Source organism: Felis catus, chromosome D3 (genome assembly GCF_018350175.1).
Source record: "Felis catus isolate Fca126 chromosome D3, F.catus_Fca126_mat1.0, whole genome shotgun sequence".
Taxonomy (NCBI): Eukaryota; Metazoa; Chordata; class Mammalia; order Carnivora; family Felidae; genus Felis; species Felis catus.
The window spans coordinates 70,943,768-70,962,719 of record NC_058379.1 but is presented as its reverse complement, the minus strand read 5'-3'; the positions used below and the strand labels follow the sequence as shown (position 1 = coordinate 70,962,719).

Here is an 18,952-nt window from a genome sequence, read left to right as displayed (position 1 = left end):
AAATATGAAACAACCCTGTCTTGTCAAGCTGAAAACTGTGGCTGAGTTTTTAGTAGCTGTTTGCAATAAATAATTTCAAGGGGTTTCAAATTATCCATCATCTGACAGCTCTACAGAAGATTTTTTCATCTCCTTTAGGCACAAAAAGCCATTTCTACCCACTGCACTGTCCCACTGATTACCCTCAATGATTTTCAAAATTGGTTCCATTCTTCTAAAAGAACCTCGCTCTCCATCAATATGGACAGGTGCTTTGAATGAACACATGCTCAGGAAAGGCTGTGATAGTCCTTCCATGGCCAGGAGGAGTAAGTAGATTATAAAGATTAGGATGGGATATGGATCACACTGATGTAGTACTTTATGTAAAGTCACACGGGTTAGGAAGAGAAGATCTAGGATGTGGGTGTTGTGGGTACCTAAAATAATTTCTGATGGCAGGAGGCAGAAGTACGATCTTCACGAAAGAAGAATCAAATTGATGAAACATTCTAATTGGGGAAAAAGTCACCACGGCTGTTTGGGATCTCCCTGTCACCATGGCTTTCTTTCTATCCTTTTGCAGGAAGAAAGGAAGATCAACTCCTAGAGGGGAGTTAGGAAGGAATCAAGTCTTCAGTGCCTACGTAACTTGTGGAGAAAGGTTGAGAGAACAGATAAACTCTGTCAGGGAAAAGTTCCAAAGAACCTTGAGAAATGAGAGCTTGACTAAAGCAGAGAAGTTGTAAAACTAAGAAATACGCCTTTTGAGGTCTTCATGCCCAGAGGACCTGAGGTCAAATGCCAAAAGCTAAAAAGGGGTGGAGAAAGGTAGTTGAGGACAAACTCGAATCCTAACTAATCCAGAATCAGTTCTGACTCTTGTAGAGGAATTATGAATTTTTTTAATGTTTTATTTATTTTTAAAACTGAGAGAGAACACAAGTGGGGATGGGGCAGAGAGAGAAGGAGACACAGAATCAGAAGCAGGCTCCAGGCTCCCAGCTGTGAGCACAAAGCCCGACGCGGGACTCGAACTCACGAACTGTGAGATCACGAACTGAGCCGAAGTCAGACGTTTAACCGACTGAACCACCCAGGTACCCTGGAATTATGAATTTTTTAAAGTTTATTATGAAGCTGAAAAATAAGAGCAAGTGGGAATTAACTCTTGATGGTCCAAATTAGCAAGAAGAGCTACTAATAACACCTCTGTGTACATTTCATGGAGTCTTGTACTAGGTCTTGACAATGAACTTTTTTAATATTACTGTGCTTAAATAAAAAAATACTTTAAAATAAAGGAGAGTCATGCTATTAGACAAACCTATGAACTAACCCCCAGGAAATAAAATCTTTTCTGGACCCAAAGAGCTTTTCTCGCACAGGCCAATTGCAAAAACACCCATATTATCTACCCTAATGGATTTAGTAGCAAACTAAGGAGAGTCTTTCCCTTTACATACCGTCACCACCTGTAGAAAAGAAAAGGAAGAAGAAAATAAAAGGATCCCTTTTCCGGTGCCTTGATCTCATCATGTACCTAATTACATGAACCAGAGACCTAATGGTCATCAAACCTTCACCTCCAAATCAACATGTCTATTGATGCAAGCGACCTAACATATTTTAAGCCAGTCTACTTGTCTGGAGCCGTCCTTGCCCTATCACTCCAATCCACATTGTTGTCCAGGTGACTCGAGTAGCTTCTAAATGCTCTGCCCACATGCACACTGGCTCTCCTTTGATTTTCCCCTATAGATTAGAGCCAGAGTGACCTTTCCAAAGTGCAAATTTAATTGTACCCCCTAGACCAAGAATCCCTCTCCCCTTCATGGTATAGTCCCTTGAAGGGCCATGCTCCCTGCCACAGGGCTTTTAAAGTAAACATGCCAATCCTTCTGCCCTTCCAGTGCTCTACATCTTGCCAACTCTCACCCAACCTTAAGAAGCTGACCAAATGTTACACGGTTTTAAAATCAGTCTCACAGCAGGTAAAATTTTACATTTGTTCATGTGATTATTTGATTAATCACTGCCTCTGACCAGACTAATATAGGGCTCAACTTACATGAAGCGTCAAAATATGTATTGAATGGATCAATAAATCCATGAAAATTAAAAATAGGGTTGTAAAATGAGATTCCTAAATAAAAATGGTCAAAGATGGAACAGTCTTTGGAGTTGGGTCTTGAAAGGCAAAGAGTGTATTAAAAGCAGAAATAATGCATATGGGAGGCAAAAAGAGGGACAGTGCAATGTATTTCAAGACGGTAAACTGAATTCAGTACTGAATTAGGCTTGAACAAAGTGGTGAGAAGCCAGAAGAGGCACGGGGGGGAAACTGGACTTTAACCTGGGTGATGGTAACTTGCTGAGAGTGAATCACATAGTGGAATGATCTAGAACACAGTTAAGTAGAAATTTTAGGAGTAGATCCTGCAAGCAAGAGACCCATTAGGTGGCTGATAAAGATTTATACTAATACAGTAAATAAACTTTTAAGAAGGGTCCACTGTGAGGGCATTTTAGAAACTCAGTGGGCGACAGAGGGGCTGTCCGGGGATTGAAAGAGAAAAAAACATAGAAATTATTTTATTTTTTAAGCAAATGGATAGATGGTTGGGTCACCAACAGAGGCAGAGACCTTAAAAAAGTTTAGGCATGGCAGAGTTAGGGAACAAATCATTCACACATGTATCTGTCCACTATCCAAGTACAGGTGTGCAATAGGCCACTGGACACTGGCTATAGTGTGGGGACTCGAATATCAGTTTATATAGATACCCTTAAGGAGTTGGCTTGCCTTCTACCGAAGGCGGCCACTGTTTGGTGAAAACTGAGGGGACAGGGAGAACAGGACAAATAAAATGACAACTACTAATAGTGCCCACACTCCAGCTAAGCTGGTCAGTTTATGACCGGGCTCTACTTTTTCCAACTTCCATACAATTTGGGGAACAAGTCTGCTCCTTTGGGTACTATCATCATGAAAACAGAGTGCCGGTTTTCAGAGTCTAGGCATTGTCCCAGTCCAAGTAGGTCTTTCTATGATTTAGCATGTAATTAACATTTCACATTTTAGGTCGTGTTTGGTAGCATAAAGATATTAAAGTTCCAGAGGTTAGGTCAAATTGTCAAGGACACAAAGCCACTAAGAAATTGAATAAAGGTTGTGTAGCTTAAGTTTGCATGGCAGTGTTCAATGCACCCTGGATAACTTTCTTTACACAAAGGGCATGGGGACCTTAAAGGGACAATTACCTAAGGATGATCTAAGCAGGGATAGAGAGATGGAATTCTGGCATGTTCTCTGAAATATTTATAAGCTTTAAAGTGAATAGTTTTTACTAACATGGATAAGTGGATGATGTCAATGTTTTTAAGTAGCTATTATCTGGGAGAATCTATGGAATTTAGTCACAGAATTTGAAAATTGAAAGGACCTTGGAGGTCTTGTGATTTTACCTCCCACACCACATAGAAACCTCTTTTTGCAGCCAGTGTCAGAACTTTGGACTTTTGGGATGAGCACTGGGTATTGTATGGAAACCAATTTGACAATAAATTTCACATACTGAAAAAAAAAAAAAAAAAAACTTTGGAGCATACAGTTTCTCCAAAAACCCTGCAATCTCACCCCCCCTCACCTAGGGAGGACATCTTAGACATCATTTAATCCAGTGCCTTGGACTGTAAGGCCCAAAGTGTTCAAGTGACACATTCAATGCCACGTACCACTGGTATACTACAGGTAGCCCAGAAATCAGACCATTTATATTCAAACTATATGAACTCAATTTAAGACCTTAAAATTAAAAGGGAAAAAAAAGACCATTACAGATGACTATTATGCATTTTTCAAAAGTAACTTAGAAAAGGCTATTGGGGTTAGGAGGTTATAAGAGAAAGTATGGAATTCCAGTTTAAAATTGTATACCACTGGGGCCCCGGGCAGCTCCGTTAGTCAAGTGTCCAACTTTAGCTCAGGTCATGATCTCAAAATTTGTGAGTTCAAGCCCCACGTTGGACTCTGTGCTGATAGCTCAGAGCCTGGAGGCTGCTTCAGATTCTGTGTCTCCCTCTCCTCTGCTCCTCCCTCACTAGTTCTCTGTCTTTAATGCTCTCAAAAATTAAATAAAAACATTAAAAAAATTAATAACATTGCATACCATCATGTTGGTAATCAGGCGTCTTGGTCCTAGGAAAAATTACTGGCTTTTGACTGGTTCAAAGATACACAAATGATAGGAAAAGTCTAACAAAGACTTGATGGGATCAACTGCACTATTGTAACTGTAGACAACATTGTTTGGTAGGTTTTCTAGTTAGCCCACACAAATGCCACATAGGGAACATTCCTATCCCTTATTTATCCATCCCTTATAAAATCCCTTATAAATCCCTTATAAAATCCCTTATAAATATCCCTTATTTAACCATCAGGACAGCACTAAGTATTAGGAATAAAGTTAATTATATATGAACACGTCAGTTGTGAAGATAATGGTCTCTCCTGTCCCCACAAGGAGGGTATTATTCTGTCCCTTCCTCAGTTTTAGAAGTTGAAGTTGAGAAAGTGACTCCAATTTGTCCTTCATCCCAGATAAGTGACAGAGCCTGAATTTGTAATCAAGATTAGTGGTCCATCTATAACTTAGCAGTCTCGAGTCAACAAGCCTCCTGTAAAGCCTCTTAAAGTAGGATACATTTAGGAAGAAAAGAAAATGCAAACCTACATCCTGGATTTCAAATTACACCACCTACCTCTCTACCTAGGGGATTCACTGAAATTAGAGTTCTACACGTAAGTGGTCTGGTCTCTTCCCCACTATCACCTGCATTCAACTAACATTCTTCTTAGCTCTGTCTAGACAGAAAACTCTATAGCAACTCTTAACCAAGACTTATAGTGTGTTCAGTTACTCAGTGCCAAGGGACATATCAGGTTTATAATTTATGATTTCCATCAAAATTTAGTGACTCCCTATTGACCATATACAGGAGAGAGTCCAAATTGCCTTGTGATGGGCTTAGGCTGACATTCAAAATATCCCACATCCTGGCTTGAATTTCCCATTTCATGCTCTGCCCAGCCATTACACTCTCCAGGCCTCCACTCAATTGGTGTTAATTGGCCTCCCAAACATCTACTATTCCAGGACCTCCACATTTTTGCTAAGGCCATTTTTTCTCCCATCCTCAGATGCCCTTCTCATGTATCCTAATTCTACTACACCCTCCATGATTCAATTTCAATTCTATTTCATTTGTTGAATAAATAATTGCTACTTTTATGCCAACTTCTCTAGTAGGGGCTAGGCATAATTAGGCATGGTGCTTTAGCTCATATCCTGGTTGAGAGTGGGGAAGGAGAAAGAAGAAACAGGAAAACAAGTCAACATGCAATAGCAATTTATAAATGGCTACGAAGGAAATCCTGTAGGATAGAAAAAAAAATTGATGTTAGTAGAGTGATTTCTCCTTATCATGGTGGTCAGACCTCCCTGAGGAGTAGCCATTCGAGAGAAGACTGAAAATATGAAAATGAACCAGATGTCCTGAGAGCACTCCAGGTTAGGATTCCAAGATCTGCAAAAGCTTTGGATGGTAAAGGAACCGGAACCAGAGAAGGACAGTGGCCAGAAGCAAGGTTGGAAGTCCTACATACTTCCTAGTTGGCAAAAAAATCTGCCTTTTCTCTGAACTCTTTCCATCTATAACATTCATCTATAACAATCATTGGCATAAAGGGTCTACCACTGTCACTGGTTTTTCAACTTCTCTCCTTACATAGGCAGTTCCAGGAGAGTTAGTGTCCCGGCTGCCTTGGTTCCCAGTACTCATCAGAAATAAAAAGCCCAGGAAAGGTGCACAATAAATGATTGTCAAGTTGAACACTGAAGTTCCTTAAGGGCAGGACTTTCTATGGTCCTTTGTCACAGGACAGAGTTGGTAGTATGAACAGTTTGCTGATTAATTCCCCCTTTACTGGGGAAAGTGGATTTGAAGTCACTCTAATCCTGATGGAAGGACTCTGCCTTTCAAATTTTTTAAAATTTTGAGAGCAAGCATGCATGGGGGGAGGGAGGGGCAGAGAAGGGGGAGAGAGAATCCCAAGCAGGCTGCATGCTGTCAGCAAGGAGCCCAGTTCGGGGCTTGATCTCATGAACCAGGAGATCATGACCTGAGCCGAAATCAAGAGTAGGATGCTTAACCGACTGAGCCACCCAGGCTCCCCATCTGCCTTTGAAATCTTAATCCCTTCTGTACTGCATCCCTCTGTGTGTTATTCCCTAGCAACCACATCTAAATGGATTTCTCCCTGTTCTACTTAGCTGGCCTCCCACCTGGAGGTGAACCCATGTCGGTAAAAAACATTTAACAGTCCTAAACAATGTATACATACAACTGTTGAATGTTTTCTAAGTACATTAAAAGTAAATGGAAATTACAATTTTTAAAATATTATGAAGAGTCAAATGACTTTATTCCACAGAGAAAGCAATGTAATTAAATAGGCTTCATTTTCAAGATCTCAGTTAAATACTTTGTAATACAGGGACTTGAAAGTCCAGGTCTAAATTGTTGTTTTTTTTTTTTTTAATATCTTTGAGAGAGAGAGAATGCACAAGTGGTGGGGGGGGGGGGGGGAGGGTCAGAGAGAGGAAGACAGGATTTGAAGTGGGCTCTGCACTGACAGCAGAGAACCTGATGTGGGGCTCAAACTCGTGAATGGAGAGATCATGACCCAAGCCAAAACTGAATCCTTAACTGACTGGGCTACCCAGGGCACCCCTAAATTTAGTTTATTTCAATACCTGTTTCAATTGCTCCATAACTAAAAATGATACTTCAAAATTACATAAATGTGGATGGAATAGATCATTGGCTTCATTTAGTAAATAATTCCCCCCTACTACTCACCAGCTATTTGGTTAATAGATTTCTATCTCTTTTGACATCACTTGTTTTCTTTTAAAACCTAATTGTTAACTTCTACATTTTTCTGTATTTAGATAAATGTGTTCCATACACTCCACCATTCAACTGGATTGTTGCTAGGTGTTTATATGTACAATTAGGGCATCATTTATAGGGGAAATCATGTAATAAAAATGCTCAAACAGCCTTTAAAAAAAAAAAAAGGACTCATCCATGGATTGGTGTTAAAAAAAAATAGAAAACATAGAAAAATTAAGTGTGTGGGGGCGGGGGGTGTTAATCTATTATTTCTTATCTAAGGAAAAAAAATCACCTTACCTGACAGAAAAGTTTCCAATTTTTATCTGCTTAGATCATTTAATACCATAGAAACAGCCATTCAGACAAAGTTTTTAAGAATACGCATACACGCCTAGTACTTATAAGCAGCATAGTCTAAGTACTTCTCCATAAGGTAACACATGATCACTGTTCTACAAAAGATTTTCATGGTAACCACACATTTCATTACATACGATTACAAACACAACTGTATTTAAAAAGAACTTGGTAACTATATTGAGTAAATCTTCCAGCCTGTGCGCCTCAGGTTTCAACTGGTTTCTGAAGTGTTTTGCCTGTAGGTTGTGCAGTTAATACATTTCACGTGTGGAATCCTCTGTGCGCCTAACCTAGAACTTAAAATTCTGTTTTTATTCTGATCAAAGCAGCTGTTCTATCAGCGGTTACACTTGGTTTTTTGATAAAATACTACTTAATATTAAACATAGTCTAACAGTGCAGAATAGGTCTTCTCTAGATCCTTCCTTTTTTGAATCATAAATTAGTCTTTTGTATATTTTAATATTTAAACCTAACCTAGGAAACATCACAAACACTGAAACTGGTTTAAAGTGGGTGTACTTTCCTTCAACTATACAGCAAACATCCCACACTCTATTTAAAATTTTGTCTCTTCAGATCATCAGCAACTGTTTTCTAATGTGTCATTTAAGTATTTGGTGATAAATGGGTTTGTGATTTTTTTTTTTTTTTTAAATCAGCCATGCTTGCCATACCAAGAAAAATGAGTATTTCCGCATTGGCATGTGGCTTTTTGTCTTATTACTCAGTAAATGGTCTCAGAAAGGGCTCCCTATGTGTAGGCTTCCGTTTCATAAAATTTTATAAAATACCAGAGTATAGGACTTTATAGTTTGCTGAACAAAATTGTAACAACGTGTTTTCCTGGGTGTTTCTCAAATAACTTTTTAGCCTTTACAGCTGCACACTAGAATTAATCAACATATCTTTTCTCTGGTCACTTCTAAGATCTTCTCTTTGTTTTTGATGTTCTGCAGTTTCTCTGTGATATGTATAGATTTAGGGCTTTCGGTAATTCTGGATCACTGGCATTAATTCCTTAAGTCTGCATCTTTCTCTTTTTGGAACTCTTAATAGATGTTGGACCTTTTTGTATTCATGTTTCTTTCACCTTATCTTCTTACCTTCCTACGGGAATGTAATATGTAAATTATTCATAGATCCTTCACTAATCCCACTCATCTATACTTTAAAATTCAATGGATTTAAAAGCAGATGAAGTTTAAGGATTTTTTTCTTCATTTGTAAGCTCTAATCTTGTTTTTTGTTTTTTTTTTTTAACAATATAGTATCTTGGCCTTTGTGTTTTTGACACCATAGGTATTTTATTTTTAGTAACTGCAATAGAAAAACGGTAGCAACTTTTTAATTTTAATTCCAGTATAGTTAACATGGTGCTATGTTAGTTTCCGGTATACAATACAGTGATTCAACAGTTCTATGTATTACTCAGTGCTCATCATGGGGAGTATACTTTTAGTCTCCTTCACCTATTTTACTCATCCCCACCCCCACCCCACCTTCCCTTTGGTTACACTCCGTTCTCTAGTTAAGAGCGTTGTTTGTTGTTTTTTCTCCTTCAATTATTTCTTAAATTCCACATGGGTGAAATCATATGGGATTAGCCTTTTCCTGACTTGTTTCACTTAGCATTATACTTCTAGTTTCATCCGTGTTGTTGGAAATAGCAAGATTCCATTTTTCTATGGCTGAATATTCCATGGTGGATATATACATCTTTATTCATTCATTTATCAGTGGACATTTGGGCTGCTTCCATAATTTGGCTGCCGTAAATAATGCTGCAATAAACATAGGGGTGCATACATCCTTTCGAATTAGTGTTTCTGTATTCTTTTTGTAAATACCTGGTAGTGAAATTACTAGATCCTAGGGTAGTTCTATTTTTAACTTTTTGAGGAATCTCCATACTCAAAAAGTTAAAAATAGAACTACCCTAGGGTCTAGTAATTCCATTATTGAATATTTACCCTGTTTTCCACAGGGGCTGCACCAGTTTGCATTCCCACCAACCGTGCAAGAGGATTCCTTTTTCTCCACATCCTGGCCAACACCTATTGTTTCCTGTGTTGTTGGTTTTAGCCTTTCGGAGGGATGTGAGGTGATTTCACTGTAGTTTTGATCTGCATATCCCCAATGATAAATTACTAGAACTATATCCAAATACAAATCTCCACAGTAAAGGAACCGATCAACAAAACTAAAAGACAACCTACTGAATAGGAGAAGATATTTGCAAATTAAAGGTGTGACATCCAAAATATACAAAGAACTTCCACAGCTCAACACCAAAACCACAAATAATCCAATTAAGAAGTGGGCAGAAGACATGAACAAAGATGTCTCCAAAGATGAGGACATCCAGATGACCAACAGACACCTGAAAAGAGGCCTAATGTTTTTAACAAGTTTAATGGTCTGATAACTATTAACTGAACAGTTTATTGGGAGAGGGGACAAGGCACAGCCAGCCACTTTGGTTTGTTGCTTTTGCTGATTCTAGCTCATGAAGGTCTGTTTCCTTATGTGGTTCATAATTCTAGATTATGGGCTTATTATTCAGGGAGGATTTTTCTGTGGGAATATTATGAGACCTACACAGAGTTTTCATCCCTCCTAAGAGGTCTTGTACTTTCCCTGCCAGTTATTCAAGCAGCTTTCCAGAAAAGAACTTTTTAATGTTAATAGCTTGACTAATACATACATTTAGTGTCTCCTATATGACACAGGATATAGGAATTTGACCCTCAATCTTGAAGGAGACCTAGAAACTCTTATCAAGACCCTAGAAAGATGGACAAAATTACTTGACATCTTCCTTTGACAGAACTTTTCCTAGTCTTCTACCATTTCGTACTAAAGGCAACCAGCATTTCTTGGAGAAAAGATTAATTCCAGGACTGGGACAATGGAGTTGTAAGAGGAAACTGCAACATCTTAAACTATAATAAAGGAAGTGTTCAAAGAATAAGAAGGGTAGGTTAAAAAACACACTGTTCTGTACACCAGCACACTTTTAAGAGCTTCTCCAAAAATTCCTACTTATATACCAAGGGCATAATAACTTCTTAGTGGAGAAGCTAGACAGACACCATCTCAACATCACGAGGAATAGCACAAACCAGCATGCAATGCCTCTGATCACAGTGCGTGGAGACATTCATATTATCATTTCTGTGATATTCCTGCCCCAAACGCATACCTGAAGCCAACCGTGAAGAAACCAACAAACCCAAACAGAGATATATTCTACAAGATCTAACAAGGCTTGTACTCAAAAATATCAAAGTAAAACCAAGTAAGGCTAAGAAGCGGTTTCAGATTAAAGGTTATTAAAGAGACATGGCAACTAAATGTAATGCATGATCCTGAATTGAATCCTGGAACAGGGAACATAGGTTCTACCCATATAAAAGAATTTCCTTGTTCTTCCATAGTACATAGTGACATACTTAGGGATAACGGAGCACAAGGTCTCCAACTTATTTCACATAGTTTAGCAGGAAAAAAAATGCACACATGTATATACAATACATAGAATGAGAAAGCAAATTTACATTTCAAGAAAAAAGGTAAATTGTTGAATCTGGGTAAAGGGTATATAAAAAAAAAATCCTTGTGCTATTCTTACAACATCTTTCAGTTTGAAGTATCCAAATAGAAGTTTACAAAATAAAAAGCTGAAGACCTCTTAATCTACCCACTCAGTATATGTCAAATGCATTATATTTCAATATACTAAAAGCAAACTAAGGAGTAAAGACGTACTTCCAACCCTCAGGGCTCCTCCCTTACACTCTTGTGACCCACAACTATCTGCCATACTACTGAGTGAGGGCACCAGTTTCAACCTCTCTAACATTCATGAAGCTTAATTTCTTGAGGTTCAAAAACTGAATGAAAGTCTTAAGATTTTCTTCCTATAGCCCAACATGGTTTTAACACAAAAATCCACTTTGGATAGCATGATTCTAAGATGAAACATTAATTACAGGAAACTAGGATTGCTTACTAAGTATTGGGCCCTGTTCCAAGTGCTTTACATACAATTCCTTAAACAAAAATTCAGTGAGGTAGGTAATAGTATTACTCCAACAGAAAAACTGAGGCCAAGAGATTAAGTAGCTTACAGATTGATGAACTAGTAAGTGCTAGAAACAGAAGTTCAACTCAAGGAGCTCTGCTTTGAAGTTGGTATTTTCAGCCACCATAATATCTTGTTCCTTCAAATATTCTATTCCGTACACCAGTGCAGGTACACGTGCCAGTCATCTTTAGATTGTTAGCACTTAGCGCACAGTGTAGCACAAAGGTCTTAAATACTCATTGAGTAGTCCGTTCAGCTCATTTATGTTCTATTTTCTTACATGGTCACGGACAATAACGGGTCAGTGATACAACTGGGTCCCAGTTTTGGAGGAGAATCCTGAGCCAGATAAATGTCCCTGAGATCGTTTCTACAGAATCAACTTCTGTCATTCTGTAGGCTTCAGTTTTGACCTCTGCATCCACCTTTGGTCAATGAATGCTAATGGCCTATAAACCATTGCCAGAAGATAGCTCATTTTCCCTGTATTTGCCCTCCAAACCATGGCTTTCAACCCATCAGCAGGCCCACTCAAATCACATTTACAAGGTTGTTTTTACAATATATATCTGTGTACAAAGTGTCCTTGAAGCAGTATTTCACATGGTTATGTTTACTTTTAGTATTTGAAAGTCCTTATTTGATTTCAGACAGATTTCATTGAACACTGCAGAAATTTCTCCCTAATACTAAATATGATTTCAAACTGTGGCAGTTAAACATAGGTAGATACCTTTCTAGACAAAAATCTGCTTGTTATCCTTAATATTTAAATGTGCAAAGAAAATCTATTCTCTAACAACTAGAAGCTTATGGTAGTGATCATCAGTATGGATGAGAAAACCAATGAATTTCTTCCTAAAGTAAAATCTGAGAAGTTTAGCATTTCAGTCCAAGGAAAAAAAAAAAAAAAAAAAAGAAGCAGATGTGGAAATAAGAGCCTTCATCCTTCTACAACTTCTGGGTTTTTTTTTTTTCCTATTTTTATAGTAGGTGCTCATTTTTAAACTAGAAAATAATTTTTATGTTTTAGCTTAAGAATTAAATTCAGTCAGGGAAATATAGTAATTATTTTAATTTTAAAAGATTTTGCAGTTGCAGTGCATTTTCTGAAGTGTATTGGCCCTGAAGATGTTGAATATGAAACAAAATAAATACTAGTCACCCTGTCCAAAGTGGAAGGGAAGTCCTGCCCTGAGGAACTGTACAATTGAATACAAGCTTAAAAATGGCTCATACATATGCATTTCTTTCAGAAGGGACTTGAGGTATGTATTACTCCCCAATCTAGGGCCCAGGAAAGTAGAAAGACCATTCTGACCAGAGGCAGGGGTGTGGTACATACACACAAATTTAGACCTGGTTAAAGACTGACAAAATGTGGACTTTATGCTGAAGGTTGAAAATTGAAGGAAATTTGATTTATTAGAAATCATTTGAAGGAAGCAGTAGTATTGAAAACTTTGCAGAATGGCTCCACAAAGTTAATGATGGAGGGTATCCACCCAAGCTGTTCCAGGCAGTTCCAGGAAGGTCCCTGGCTAGCACAAGGATGAGTCAACAGTAGGTGCTGGTGATTTCCTAGAGTCTAGTCTTGGGGCAGGAAATACCATCCTAGAAGAATAGACACTCAAGGCAGGAATGCCTTTGCCAGGAAGAAGGTATGACCGAGTTACTAGAGAACAAAGGAAAGGCAAGAGGCGGTCACAAAGGATAGAAGCTGAAGCTCTGTCCAATGGAACTAAGATGTCACAAGTGCAACATGATGAGCAGTAAGGCCGAGCCAGGCAAGTTACTGGCTCCCTCAACTTAAGCCACCTACAGACAGGACTGAGGGGACTGACTTATCGGGTTGAAGTTACCTCAGTTATGAGGGGCTACAGTGCCAAAGAGCCCAACAATTGAACTGAAAGCCAGGTTTGAAGGATATGAAGGGCAGTAGCACCCTTCCTTTTTCTCCCACTTACTTCCCTTTCCAGTTTGGGATTTACTCCAGTTGTAACCCTCATTCCTCAATATTGAAGTCTATTTCATGTTAATCTTACCCAGCACATAAGCTTTGTGAGTGAGGCCAATGTCTACTGTGACAACTGTTGAATCTCAAACATCAATTGAATGAGTGAATGGATCTCCCCAAGCTGGACACACAGGGCTCTCTTTTGCAATAATAAGGAGCATATCAAAGCTCCCTGGTTGAGACTAAATGGTTCAAAAAGACGACCTTGGCTGCTGCTGATTTTCTGAACCAATGCCTCATCTCTTTGCCTGGATCCCTATCCTGTTACCTTAGTTACCTATACTGATGCCTGGCCTTTGAACCCCAGTGAACCATTCACAGTTTGTTCAAAGCTCCAATGGATTTCCCCAACCCTCCATTTACCTTTGAGGTACCTCTGCCAGGCAGATGTGTGCCTGCTGATTCACTCTGATCCAGACATACCCCCAATTTCAGATACTACTTGTCCTTCCAGAGCAACTGTATCTCAGCCACCGGACTGAGACTGTATCTCTGGTTCAGCTAGGTCTACCCAGTCCTTACCTCCCATTCTAGCCCAGCAGCCACCAGAACCTGAATATGGTAGTTTGGTAGACAATAGATAGTGATCAAGCCTGTCATTAAGACTTTTCCTCACTACTGTTAAAACACTTTGTTCTTCTAGGTACCAAAATGAAAAGAATCAGAGCACCTAGATTGCATAGCAATTGCATTGATAGTATATATGTACATATATCCACATGGATATATAGAAGCATGGTATTAATTAACCAAAGCTTAAAATGTTAATTTTTCCACAGTTTTATAACTGCGTTGAGCCAAATGACTAATGTGAGGTGGTAAAAAAAATTTAGCTGTCATTCCCAGCAATTTGAAGGTCAGAAATCCTACGCTGCCAGACTTTAAGGGAACTTTATGATTAAATCCTCGGGCCATTCGTGGTAATATAACTATACAATCCTTTCATACATATTTACCCCTAGTGATGGGGATGCCCTGAATAGTTTCATGGGGGACACATTCAAAGTGCATGAGACCTTATCCAGGGCCAGGGGAAATAGATCATAGGAGACAGCTTGCAAGCATTATTTCCACAGTGCTTTAGAGAAAGGTGGTGTTGGCAGAAAACAATCATTTAAGGTAGATCCGCATAGCGCATGCATAAAACAGAGTTCAGTCAGTTGCATGCTCAACCCTGATCATTCTCAATCATCTTAAAGCAAAAGAAGCGCCTGAAACTGAGGTCACTCCAACATGGACAAGATTATATTGCTCATACTCAGACACATGAAAACAATGTTGGCGCTCTCATAAGAGGATATAATCACTGATCAGAGTCAGTGTACTTGTACAAATTGCTCTGCCATATACTTAAGGTGTCAGGGGGGTATATGCATTCATTTGGTAAAATCAGATTAAATCTGGCTCAACTCTCAACCTGCCTGATATCATTAGAGTCCCCAGCATTATTAACCCATTCTATACAAGAGGTCTTTCAGCCTACAATCGCAGTGATATAGCTATTGTTGCTATAGCCCCACGTTGCACCATTAGCACCAGATTTTACCATCTGTCCAGCACTGTTATTCTATCTAAGGCAGAATCTCACTTATCCAGCTTGCTGCCAAAGTCACAGTTGTCCATTTAGAGCCGGGAATCCTTGAAAATAACTTGACTTTCTCCACGGAGAGTTCTCTGTTCAGGTGCTCAAGGCAACAGTGCTTAAGGTATGGCTCTTCAAGGTCCCCATGCTGGTTACGAGCTCCACCTCTGAGGCGCGCCCTCCCAGGGGCTCAGGAGCCTGTCCTCTCATCCCCATCATACAATCTCATAGCCTTAAATACATGGCAACAGCTGTTGTTCTGCCTGAAGCACGAAGCACGTGGCCTCCATTCCCTCTTCCTGAGGCTATCCAGACTAATTGCACCAGAGAACTTTTCATTCAGGGGGGCTCATGTAAGTTGACCTCTAGGCAGCTTTTAGCAAAAGCTGGTCGTATCCTCTTGCTTGAATCAAAATCACCTGTTTTCAGCTTTAATGCCACATGCCCCCCCCCCCAGGTTTTTCTTCTTTGCGGGCTACTCTTTTGCAGTCTCCGTTGCCAAGTCTCTAAGAGTTAAGATTACTTTCATGAACACTGAGACAACATTTATCAACACTTGCTATAGAACACTTCATTGAGGTCTCAAGTCTTTTTAGATTTCTTCTCTATTTTTCAACTTTCTAGGTTATCTTGCTCAATCTCATGGCCATAAATTCCATTTACTCGCAGACTCCAAATTTAGGTGTCTGGTCCCAGTGTTTCGTTTGAATTCCATATTTGTTTACTTAACTCTCTACTCAACATTTCCACTTGCACATTTGATAGGAATCTCCAAATTGCGTCTATAATTAAAGTCTTCCCCTGCCCAGCTAGGCCACTCCTCACTGCTACCAAGCCTGGTACAGGGCAAATAGCAAGTCCATACGAAGATGCTCAGGCCAAAATTTTGCAGTCATATTTGATTACTTTCTCTCTCTAAACTACAACTTGTTGTCCTATCCTTCTGCTTCTACCTGTGATCAGAAGTGGACTCTGACCATTCTTCTTCACCTCTGTCATCCTGGTCTAAACCAACACCATCTTTCACCTGGATAAATGGAACAGCTTTCTAGCAGGACTTTCTTCACCCACTCTTGCCATTGTCCATTTCCCACACAGAAGCCAGAGAGATCAAAAATCTTCCACTAGCTTATCATACATACAATATACCCAAAGTTTATTCCATAGCTTGAAGGCATGCACTCATTTGACCTCTAGGATCTCCCTGACCTCATTCTTTACATCTCTCTCCTGACTCCCTTTGACTACTGTACGTTCCCAAGCAGGACTACCCAATCACGATCTTCCCTATGCTTGAAATTTTCCTTTGAGACTTCCATATGGTTCATTCTTTGATTTCATTTAGACCTCTGCTCCATTATTACTTCCTCCAAGAGGCTCTTTGATATTTTCTAAGATAGCATCTCCCTTTACCTTCTTCTGCCTCCCTTCATACTACTTACTTTAGCCCTCCACTATTACCTGGACTTTCCCTTCCTTGTAATGCTTATCCTATGTACATTAGGATTCATACTGAGTGTCCCAATGGATTAGAAGATAGTCTATCTTCGTCACTGTTTTATCCTCAGTGCTTAAGGAAGAACCTAGTACCCATAATTTTTCACTGAGTTTTTTTCCATTAATTTCTCCTTTTGGCTTAAGCCAGTTAGTTACTGCCCCCCCCATACACAAATTGACCTAAAAGAGAAATGTTTGTTGTCTCTATTACTTAATCAAATGAGGAGATAATCCTAACCCACTCATAACTCCAGTAACACAGGGTCCATGTTGGTGAATCTCTTCTAAACACACTATTGATAGGAAACAGATACGTAGAACGAAATTTCAAGTAATTTTGAAAGAGTAGGATAGTAGAAAGGATTTTAAACTAGAACACTTTCCCCAGTACCATAGCTGATAGCTATTTCTCAACAGGAGATTCCAGCTTTTCCAACAGCTCCATTTTAGGCTTTGTATTTACAAAGGGGACAGGGAGAGTTGTTCACAGCCTGTTAAAATTGGTCATTTTATCATACTTCAATTCTCTAGGATAACAAATTATCAGAAAACTAGCATTTATTCAATGCATATTTTATACCTTGGATTTCATACTCAAGTCATCCAAGTTTACCTGAGACTTACCTTGGTATAGCACTGAAAGTCCCAGAGGTCAGGAAAATTCCTGGTCAAACCAGGAGGGCTGGTAATCCTACAAAAATTGCTGTTAGGATTTGGGCCTGGGTAACAGGGTAAATAGCTATCGTTTACCAAAGCGACAGAAACAACACGGGAAGGAATAGGCAGGGGCTGAACTCTTTTTCAACATGCCTACCAGGCATCCAAGCATCGTTGGCTAAAGAAGCCCCAACTTGAAGACCAGAGACAAAGTTAGAAGTTTTGGAAACATCATCTTGTTGACAGGATTTTAGAGTCACGGAATTAAAGGATTTCACCCAGGGAGTGAGCATGATAAAGTATCTACCAGCATCTCTGAGGACTTTGACTATAAGAGAAGCTCTCAGAAGTAGTTGCCGGATCACATCCATTGAACACCTGTATGGTCACAACAGGGATATACTGGAATAGGCCTCAGGTTGTGGAAGAAGCCATTTTTTTTTTAATGTGGTAAAAAGACTTTCTCTTTTAAGGAATAGAACATCCAAAGCCAGCATCCCCGATTCTTTTTCATCTAATCAGGTCACACAATTTTCTAAACAAAATCGATTAATTTCTGGCTCAAAATGATATCTGTCTAGAAGATTCCAACACAAGCTCTATCAATCTAAGATACCAATAAAGACATTTTAAAAATATTCAAAAAAAAAAAGATTCACCACAACTTTGGAAAACAAAACTGCCAGAAAACAGAAAAACAACGTGAGAGGAATGGACGCTAATTATTAGGTAGACAAGTAGAGTGGAAAAAAATCACACAGCACAACTCGACTTTGCTTTAGGAAAGAAGTAACTTATAAAAGACACTTCTTCCAACTTCTGGATAAAGATAGTAGAGTGACATGGGCGTTTACTTCTGTTCCCTTCTGAATTCTTGCCAAAACTATAGGTTGGGTTTATGTTTCAGGCTTAAGAGCAAAAGGAAGAAAACAAGAGAGCCAACTTACTCACCAGACCTCAGCACGCCAGATCCCAAAGCTGTCGTAAAGAAAGCGCAGACACCACCCCCAATTTATAGCTCACGTTAACACGTGATCCTCTTAATTACATATTGGTAGTACTTGGTGCCTCCAACGTGGAGGTAAAGCTACAAAGAGGAGCACTCATTAAGTTTGTTCAAAAAGCTGTTAGTGCCCCAATCCCATCCTATTCTCCATGCAGCTGGATGCCTTTCTCCAGTCATGGCAGAAGGAAGATTTGTTCTCTAAAGATAGTAAAATAGACATTGTTCAGAACACGGAAAGTTGGGCACAATTAAGAGTAGGAATGCTGTTTTGACAGCAGGTGAATTATACAAATATTTACATCCAGGATGCCAGGTCCACTTCAAATGCATATATACCCTTGTCTAAATGTAAGAAAACTGTAAAACTCTTAGGTGGAAACACAGGTATAAATCTTCACAACTTTGGATTAGACAATGATTTCTTAAATATAATAGCAAATACACAAAGAAAAAATCAGACACATTGGACTTGAAACATTGGGCTTCAGAAAACACGACCAAGAATGTGAAAAGACAACCCACAGAGTGAGAGAAGATATTGGCACATCATATATCTGATAAGGGTCTAGTATGAATAATATGCAAAGAACTATTACAATTCAGTAATAAAAAGAAAACCCAACTTACACGGGCAAAGGATTGGAATACACATTTCTTCAAAGAAGATATATAAATAGCCAATAATTACATGAAAACATGCTGAACACCATTAGTCATTAGGGAAATGTTAATTAAAAACCACAATGAGATACCCACTAGGTTGGCTACAAGAAAAAAAGAAAGACAAGAGTTGGTGAG

The 18,952-nt window shown here is 39.1% G+C and overlaps 1 long non-coding RNA gene across 1 annotated transcript in view; it reads right to left on the bottom strand.

The window, feature by feature from the left end:
* LOC123381439 overlaps positions 1 to 18,123 on the bottom strand; it is a 28,640-nt gene extending 10,517 nt beyond the window's left edge. Inside the window, exon 1 of the long non-coding RNA XR_006588407.1 lies at positions 18,100 to 18,123. This is a non-coding gene — a long non-coding RNA (uncharacterized LOC123381439). The remainder of the gene's footprint in view (positions 1 to 18,099) is intronic.
* Positions 18,124 to 18,952: the final 829 nt, after the last annotated feature.